This window comes from Oratosquilla oratoria, chromosome 4, assembly GCF_046742065.1.
Source record: "Oratosquilla oratoria isolate Oo_2021 chromosome 4, ASM4674206v1, whole genome shotgun sequence".
In the NCBI taxonomy this organism is placed as follows: domain Eukaryota; kingdom Metazoa; phylum Arthropoda; class Malacostraca; order Stomatopoda; family Squillidae; genus Oratosquilla; species Oratosquilla oratoria.
This window is the reverse complement of record NC_134780.1, coordinates 39793662-39803661: the sequence shown is the minus strand read 5'-3', so window position 1 is coordinate 39803661 and position 10000 is coordinate 39793662.

The following is a 10000-nucleotide window of genomic DNA, read 5'->3' as shown; positions in this document are numbered from 1 at the left end:
GGGAAATAAGCCAGTTGTTGTTTGCTGATGACACTGTGCTTGTAGCAGGATCAGAGGAGGGATTCAGGAAGTAAGTGACAGAGTTTGAGAAGGTGTGTGAAAGAAGGAAGCTGAAGATAAATGTGGGCAAAAGTAAGGTGATGAGATGTACAAGGGGAGAGAGTGACAGCAGGTTGGAAGTGAGCATTAAGGGTGAGAGACTGAAGGAAGTGGATAGTTTTAGATACTTGGGTGCGAATGTGGCAGGAAAGGGAGGAGTGGGGGTGGAGGTAGAATGTAGATTGAGAGAAGCGAGTAAATACCTTGGGGAATTAAAAAGTGTAATGAGAAATAGACATCTGGGAATGGATGCTAAGAGGAGGTTATATGAAGGAGTGATTGTGCCAACAGTACTGTACAGGCAGAAACATGGAACATAAGAGAGGAAGGGAGAAGGAGTTTGAATGTGTTTGAAATGAAATGTCTGAGAAGTATGATAGGGGTTACTAGGCTAGATAGAGTGAGAAATGAGGAGGTGAGGAGAACAGGGGTGGAAAGGGAGCTGGGAGATAGTGTTGATGAAAGAGAATTAGGATGGTTTGGACACATGGAAAGAATGAGTGAAGAAAGATTATTCAAAGAGGTGTGGAAGGAGTGAATATGATGGGGCATCCTAGGATGAGATGGATGGATGGGGTGAAAGGGGCATTACAAAAGAGAGGAATGTCTGTTGAGGAAGGGCAGGAGATAGGGGTGAATGGAGAAGGGCTGTGTATGGATGATGCTGTGAGGCATGAGGGAGAGTGGGTTGGGGATGGGGTGGTGAGGAAGTATGTATGAGAAAAAATTTGATGCAGCCCGAAGGAACCTCTCCACGTCTTCTCCTTTTCTGCATGAGGGGACGGAGAGGGGGGGTCGTTGAATTTATGAAGCGGCCTTGCTGTGGATGTGCTGTGTCTTGTGACACTGCTTCTGACCCAAGGCAGTGGACAGGATGCAGGGATGACCCGTTATCTAGGAGATGCCAAGATAAGAGGAAGGAGGGTGGAGGGAAGTGGAATATGTAGGGAATGGAATGGGTGGGATTGGTTTCTATGCCTTTTTCTTTTTGGCTACCACCCATGTAAGGGAGAGCCTTTGGTATAGGTATGTATGTATATATACATATATATACATGTGTATATATATATAATATATATATATATATATATATATACACACACACACACATATATATATTTACATAGATATACCAAAGGCTCTTTCCCCCTTACAAGGGAGTTAGCCAAAAAACAAAGGCATAAAAACATATATATTATATGTATATATAAAATTTATATTATATATATATATATACAGTATATAAAGGAAGGAAGCAGGTTTTCTTTGGTGCATGTTGACTTGAATATGACAGCATTTTCACAATAGTTCAACTTCTTGATATATTCTATTATTACGATTTTTCCTGCTAGAGGGTCAGCTAACACAAGCTCTTAATAATTCTCCATTTAATATTATGAGCTTTCGGCTTCAAATAGACATAAGGATTGACAAGATTTCTGTAATAAAGAAATAGATATTGGTACAAATCTGGTAAATAACAAAAAATAAAATATACAAGTAGAAAATTGTCACAAAATAAAATTATTCTTCACCAAACCCGGTGGTAGGGAAGAAGAATAGTGCCACTGAGTGTTCCCACTTGAGTCATAAACGGTGACAAAAATGGGATGGGGATAGGACTAGGCATCCTACTCTCTGTACTCCCAAAGGGGACATTAAAAAAATGAATAAATAAATGAAAAAATTAAATAAATAAATAAAGAATAAGAGGGTCTGGGAGTTTTCCAAACAGAACCCTATAGATGTGGTGCAGATTAGAGTGAAAGGAAAGAAATAGGCAGTATGTGAGAAGAAAGATGATGTATTGGCATTTAGTGAAACTATGTTGAAAGGGAGGAGGGAGTTTTAGTTTGGAAAGGTGGCTATACAACTAAGTGAAGAGATAAGTAAATGTGTGGTGGAGTGGAAGGAGGTTCCTTCAAGGTTAATGTGGATGAAGGTGAAACTGGGAAGGGAGATGTGGGTTTTTGTAAGTGCATTTGGACCTGGTAGTGAGAAGAGTGTAGAGGAAAGGGAGGTTTTTTGGATAGATTTAAATGAGTGCATAGAGGGATTAGGGAGAAATATGAATGTAATATTATTGTGAGATCTTAATGCTAGGGTAGGAAATGAACCAATAGATAGAGTGGTTGGGAAGTGTGGAGTTTCAGAAAAAAATTGTAATGGAGAGATTATGGTGATGTATCTAGAGAGTTGATGATAGCAAATACAGTGTTTAGGAAGAAAGTAAAGCATAAGTACACATGGGACAGGATGGTTGATAGAAGGATGGTAGATAGGGCTTTAATGGACTATATAGTGGTAACCTGGAGAAAAGTAGGAAGAGTTTTGGATCTTCATGTTCTAAGGGGAGAAAGTGGAGGAATGTCAGATAATTTTTTGGTGGAGGGTAAGTTGAGAGTGGAGGATAGATGGAGAAAGAGGAAAAGGACAGTAGGGAGGTGCTTAGAGTAAACTGCTTAAATGAGGAAGAAAAGGAGTAGTACAAGTATATATATATATATAATATATATATATATATATAGTGTATATATACATATTTTGGCGGAAATGTAGAAAACACCAGACTCAGAAGTAGGTAATTTATTCCCGACGTTTCGGGTCCTGTCTGGGGCGGTGTACAACATCAGTTGCTCCGATTGCGCAGCACGCTATGTGGGTGAAACAGGTAGACAGGCTAGCACAAGGCTACAAGAACACCAAAGGGCAGTAAACAGAAAAGACTAGAGTTCGGCGGTGTACAAACATACTGAACAGCACCAACACGAGTTCGACAGGCAGGGCGCAAAGGTACTCTACAATAACAACAGGAAAGGAGGCAGGCTGTTCTTGGAGGCGTGGGCCACTAACGAATATAGCATAAATAGGTCTATAACGATCAATCTCATCTATGTGGGTACGAGGGAGAGGTGGAAAAAGATCACGAACAATGGCGGGGGTAAATGTCCATCCCCTTACCCCCTTCCCTCTTCTACACGCCTCCCCCCCCCCTACCACACACTCTCACCCAACACGGATTGCCACGTCCCTCCTATGGACGTAGTCACTCGTATATTTATACCATGTGATTTCTGTATTCCATTGTAACCCCTGAGGACGGGTCCTGGACAGGACCCGAAACGTCGGGAATAAATTACCTACCTCTGAGTCTGGTGTTTTCTATGTTTCGTCAGTTTCCAAGTCTCACACCGTAGATTATTGTTGGCAGAATGCATTGATTGTAAACTTTACATTATAAACATAGAGGCAGAGAGCCTCTCAGGATTTTATTATACTTACCAAACACTTTCCAACCAATTGTAATAGACGCCGCGAGATGGGAAGCGTGGAAGATGGAGACCAGACAGAAGGTGGAGAGATGAGATTGAGAAATTTGCAGGAGTGGTGTGGCAGAAGTTGGCGCGGTCGTGTGAATCATGGAATGCTATGAAGGAGGCCTTTATTCGGCAGTAGACTCAGGATGGCTGATTTGATATGTGTATATATATATATATATATATATATATATATATATATATATATATATATATATATATATATATATATATATATATATATATATATATACATGCAAAGAGATCACAAAACCGCGTGATCCAATAAATTGCTGATAACCACAAAGGAAACCGGAAAAAGAAACTAAAATTCCCAAGAGATTTTGTGATAATTCCCATCTTCAAGGAAATATTCCCCTGAAGATGTGAAATATCACGAAAGCGCTCGGGAATTATAGTTTCTTTTTTCGGTTTCCATTTCTGGTTATCAGCAATATATATATAATATATATATATATATATATATATATATATAAATATATATATTTATATATGTAGAAATATATGTGTGTGTGTGTGATTCACAATGATCTTGAATCACGTGTTGGACCCGTGATCGACAGCCATTTCCCTCCCGGAAGAGAGCTCAGAGCTCATATATGACTGATCTATGGGTAATACTGTGGCCTTACACGCACGCGCGCGCACACACACACACACACACACACACACACACACACACACACATACACACACACAACTCCCCGCCCACGAGAGTTGGAGTAACGACTTGCAGCGCAGCGATACTTAGATAATTTCATCCCTGGGCGGTATTCGAACCCGGACCGCAGTAGTGGCGGCTGGGAACTCTATCAATGCGCCACGAGTCGAGAGCGCGCGCGCGCGTGTGTATACACTTATCCTTCGTTTTAACAAGCATCCATATAACGGATTTCTGAAGCAACAGACAAAGTCTGTTACAGCCAACTCAGTCTGTAAAGGGGATATGACAATGGGCTTTCATGGGCCTTACCAGATTGTAAGCCTCTACAAATGTTAGACATACTGTTGAAATGTTCTTATAAAAGTCTAGATTTCTCTAAGTAAAGTCATATTCTAGTTATTCAAACGAAGGTTAGAGGTAGGATTTGGAAGGGAAAATGGTTGTGGTAGTACTCAACACGAGCTGATTAAAATATATAATAATAATAATAGTAATAATGATAATAACAATAATAATAATAATAATAATAATAATAATAATAATAATAATAATAATAATAATGATAATAATAATGATAATAATAATAATAATAATAATAATAATAATGATAATAATAATAATAATAATAATAATAATAATAATAATAATAATAATAATAATAATAATAATAATAATAATGATAATAATAATAATGATAATGATAGTTTATTTTATTTTAGCGTATGATTACAATTTACAGGTATTTTACACTGTCATATTGGATGATATGCTTGTTGATATTAGCCACCAGATATATATTCTGATATTAGCAACTACATAATGTTGGTAACTGCGGACAGTCAGCATTATCGGACCGATATTCCCTTTTTTGTCCATCAAAACAAGGGATGAGTGCGCGCGCGTTTATATATATATATATGTATATATATATATATTAATATATATATATATATATATATATATATATATATATATATTATATATATATTTTTTTTTTTTTTTTTTTTTTTTTTTTTTTTTTAATGATGGTGGAGAAAGAAATGAGGAAATAGTAGGAGAATTTAACGCTGACGTTTCGACCTCCCAGTGTCTTTATCAAAGCTAACAACATTTGATCACAATAGAACAAAATATACCCACCAACTTCATCTCTCGGGCCACGTGGGAGAGCTTAATGCACAATATTTATTATTTTCTAAAATTATTATATGACTGGTAGGTTTTGCTAGAGAAACGAATCCTTCTCTATTATTTATATTTCATTGATATTTATATATATGCAGCTTCAATTGTTTTTCTCAACCTTTTTGTATAACCTTTATTAAGAACTACCGCATTATGTTGAGAAAAAGGATTGTGGTACTCCCAAGGCAGTCGTAGCTCCTCTTGGGGATCGGTGCCACCTGCGTAGAGCCGGTGGCCAGGGCTGGTTGCTGCCGTTTGGCCCCCAACTCTAGGGGTTGACAGCTGCCCAGGATGTAACACTTCACCCCATACCATACAACACATAATGGAAGACTGCATTATACACAATCATGCACGCAAACAACACAATATATATTTGTGGGAAAACCCAGTTTCGGCTGTGGCATTCCTTGGGGAGACGGGACTGCTCGGACAGACAGTCTAGGGAACGACAACAACAACAACAACAACTACCGCATTATTACAGTCAGGGAGATGATCTTGTTCTTCAAAGTGCCTAACAATGGAACTAGTTGTCCGGTGTGCTTTTACATCATGTTTATGTTCAATTAACCTTTTCTTAAGTCCTGGACCAGATTCTCCATAGTATACTGAAGGAGATAAGGGCATTTTTTTTTTACACGGAATTTTATATACCACACTATTTTCATTCGTCGTGCTAGTGCCTTTATGTTTAATGATCTGGCTGATCTTATGACCTGTTGTCCTTGCAATCTTTATACCCGCTTTCAAAAGGAATGTATCAAGGATTGGACTTATGTCAGTGTTTGGTACAGTTATATAACGTGTTTTTCTCTCAACAATTTCGTTATTTCCATTTTTATTTTTGTCACTTATTAGCTTCGCTTTCTTTTTTAGTTTATATAATAACCCTTCAGGATATTTAAGTTTAATGAATGTTTTCATAATATGTTCCACTTCTTCTGCCAGGAATTCTTCATCACATATTCTAAAAGCTCTTAAAAAGAAACCTATTACTGCACCTGATTTTGTTCTCTCACTATGACCTGAAAAATAGTTCATATAATCTTCTTTATTTGTGGGCTTTCTATACACGGAGAATTTGACATCTTTTCCTTTTCTGTGAATGATAGTATCTAAAAATGGTAATTTGCTATCCTGTTCCATTTCAACTGTGAATTGTATATTTTTTTTTACGCTGTTTAACCTTTTTAACTTGTCGGTATTTGTCTCTTTAGGTATTACTACCAAAATATCATCTACATATCTCATCCATTTGCTGTTCCTACCCATAATTTGTATGTAATTTTCTGATTATAGCATCTCCATATATAAGTTTGCTAATACTGCAGAAATCGGGCTCCCCATTGCTAGACCAAAATGCTGAGAATACTCAATATCATTGAAAGTAAACGCTCCAAAACCTACGCAAAATGAAACGAGTTCTATGTAGTCTGTCTTGGGTAGAGGCAAATCTTCATTATTTAAGTTATTCACTACTTACATAACGATGTAAGCTGGCTAATTTCTTGTTGCTGATATCAATGTTTTTAAGTTTGGAAATTAAATCTGAAGAATTACGCAAATGTGCGTTACTTATCGAACCCAGAGTTTTACTTAGAGGTTTGGCAAAACATTTCGCTAATCTGTGGGGTGCGGTATTAATTCCCGAAGTAATGGGGGCGCATAGGAATTCCTGGTTTGTGTACTTTAGGTAGGCCGTGCATTTTGGCTGGTTTAGGTGCTTCTTCAAGTAAACCTAATAATTTCTTACCTTTAACGGATTTCTTCAAAATCTTTCTAGCTTTTGTTGTGAATTTTTCTCCTCATTTTGTATGCCCTGGTGGTTTCTTTTCACACATTTCACGATCATTAAGTAAATCTAACATTTTGTGTTTATAGTCATGTTTGTTCATTATAACTATGCCTCCACCTTTATAATGAACAAACATGACATTGAGAACAATAGTTTTTATATATAGTTTGTTTAATTTATTTATTAGTGTTATTTTTGTAAGTGTTTATTTTTTTCCATTTCATCTTACTGTTATTTTCATTTATACACGAACGCCTCCTCGCAGAAAGGTCCAGTCGTCGCCAACCACCTACCCCCTTGTTTGACAGTTGAGACTTTGGCAAACTGTACTTGCCGTTTATTTTGTATAAGTTAAATAATATATTAATGATAACCTCCGAACTTACATTAAGTCCTTCAGTTTGTTCCAGATATAATTTAGATGCATTTCAACATATGATTGAGTAGTTGTACAACACTGAATAGGTCCCAATGAACAGATATACATTTTAATCAACCACAATACACTTTAATAATTCTAAGCCATCAATATCGAAAGACTCGAGGAGGCCAACATGCAGAAATTGAAACGTGGTACAACCAAGGACTCGAAACTGCGCTAGCGCGTGACAAGTGACAGTGACTTAACCGATTGCACAATCGGTTGTCACTGTCACTTGTCACGTGCTAGCGCAGGTTCGAGTCCTTGGCTGTACCACGTTCCAATTTCTGCATGTTGGCCTTCTCGAGTTTCTTGATGTTGATGGCTTAGAATTAAAGTGTATTGTGGTTGATTAAAATGACTGAGTAACGTTTATCTATAATGCTAGAAAATATATTTGCCTCCCCCATGTTCCAGATGTTATTTTAATTTGTTGAATCGTTTGCTAATTTAATGATTAATTAATCAATATATTTATATTATATATTTTCTGGAACTGCTCCTGCCTTGGGTAGACGGATTTCGTTACCTGTCGCGATAGCTACATATATTGTCATTGCTCGCTCCGCACCCACTTGTAACATATGCGTGTGTTACTAGGGCTAGGTGACATAGGGAGAGAGTGATGCGCGGTTTCGTTTGTATATTTTATTCTAATGAAGGTACGTGTGTCAGAGGCAGACATGGCGTAGTCCCCGAAGTAGGAGACCGGAGGACTAGTGAAGAACTAACTGGCTGACTGGCCTAGTATATAAACAAGGGGCTGACCCGATCCCATGACCAGACGCGACCTAATTGCGGTGACCCTTTATGGTCTGTCAACACTAGCGTCAGGTCCTATACACTCCAACTTCAAATGCATACAATTTACACCGATGCTAGAATGCTTGAGGGGTACATGTACACCACACACTTATGGTCTGCGTTCGTAGCGGGGGCAACTCTGCAAAATATGATTATTTCGTTGTGGGTCCTTTCACCGACTTAAGATGCTTCGGATCTTATAACTGCACTCTGGGTAACGTCATTTTTCTGTATTTTGATGTTGTATTTGTCCATACATTCCATGGTAATTTTTGAAAAGTATATCAAAGAAGATTATGAAGCCAGAGGAAGGGATCCGAAAATCGGGAAGGAAACCGTTAAAGAATTCTATTATTGACGTGAAGACCGATCTAAGCCAATAAAGTACAATCTTTGGGCTTGCTAGAGGGTCACCTGAAGAATTGTCACCCCCAGAGAACGCCCACATGAAGAATCGTCACCCCAGCACGCCGAATATCAGCAGTGGAATAAAGATTAGGTTAGGTTAAATTAAGTTAGGTTGAATGAGGGTTATGCTTATTGTCGTCAACTTATACAACCGAAGATTCGTAAATCTAGGATGGCCCACATGAAGAATTGTCACCCTTGGATAGCCCACATGAAGAATTTTCACCCTTGGATAGCCCACATGAAGAATTGTCACCCTGTCGAAGTCTGGGAGTGACGATTATTCATGTGGTTATTTCAACGATGATATGATTAAAACTACAGTATAATTAACTTAATCAAGACACTGGCTAACCCTCAGTTTTAATAATGCTGGGGATCTAACATGGAAGTCCTTAATCGAACGTATATCGATAAACATCCAAGTTTCAAGAACAATTAGCTAAACGTGTTTATTTTGGAATTATTTGATATGGATTAATTGTAGAAAATGGATTAACATGTAGCTATTTGTACACTTAAAACCCACTATCGGAGAAATAATATCAGAAGTACAGGAAAACTGTATATTTCGACTACTATCTGTAGTCTTCTTCATTCTGCTGAGGACTACAGATAGTAGTCGAAATATACGGATCTCCTGTACTTCTGATATTATTTCTCCGATAGTGGGTTTTAAGTGCACATTTACAAATGTGTTATAACATTACAGTTTCTCATGTAGTTATTCGCTAAAAATGTCCCAAAATGTGTATAAGAATCGTTTCGTAAATGTGGGAATTTGTTTCCAGACTATGCAAGAAACTTGTAAATTTACGCTACGCTACGACGATTTTAAGCCGAATAAAATCGTCTGGTCGCACACACACACCCAGCAAAGAATACGCATATTTTTTGTTCCCAACAGAAAAATATTCACCCTTATTTGATATTTCTTAATGTTAAAAATAATTGGTCATTGAAAATATCCAAAGGTCATAAATTACTTCAGGATTTGGGAGAGCTATATTACGTAAAAATAAGAAATAAAGTGAAATATTTTGAAAATAGAACTACGATTCCATGACGACGGCACGGCGTCGCGGTTCACGCATGCTCAGAAAAGTTTTAGAACTATGTTGTCTGACGTAGGATTACCGTGTATAATAATGCTCATCGTTTACCAAATCGTGACAGTTATGATAACATTATTCAAAACTCATTGTTGATTTGTACAAATGTTATAGCCTAAGGATCATACGATATATTTTCTTCGAAAAATGTGTAAAACTGTTGGCCTGACA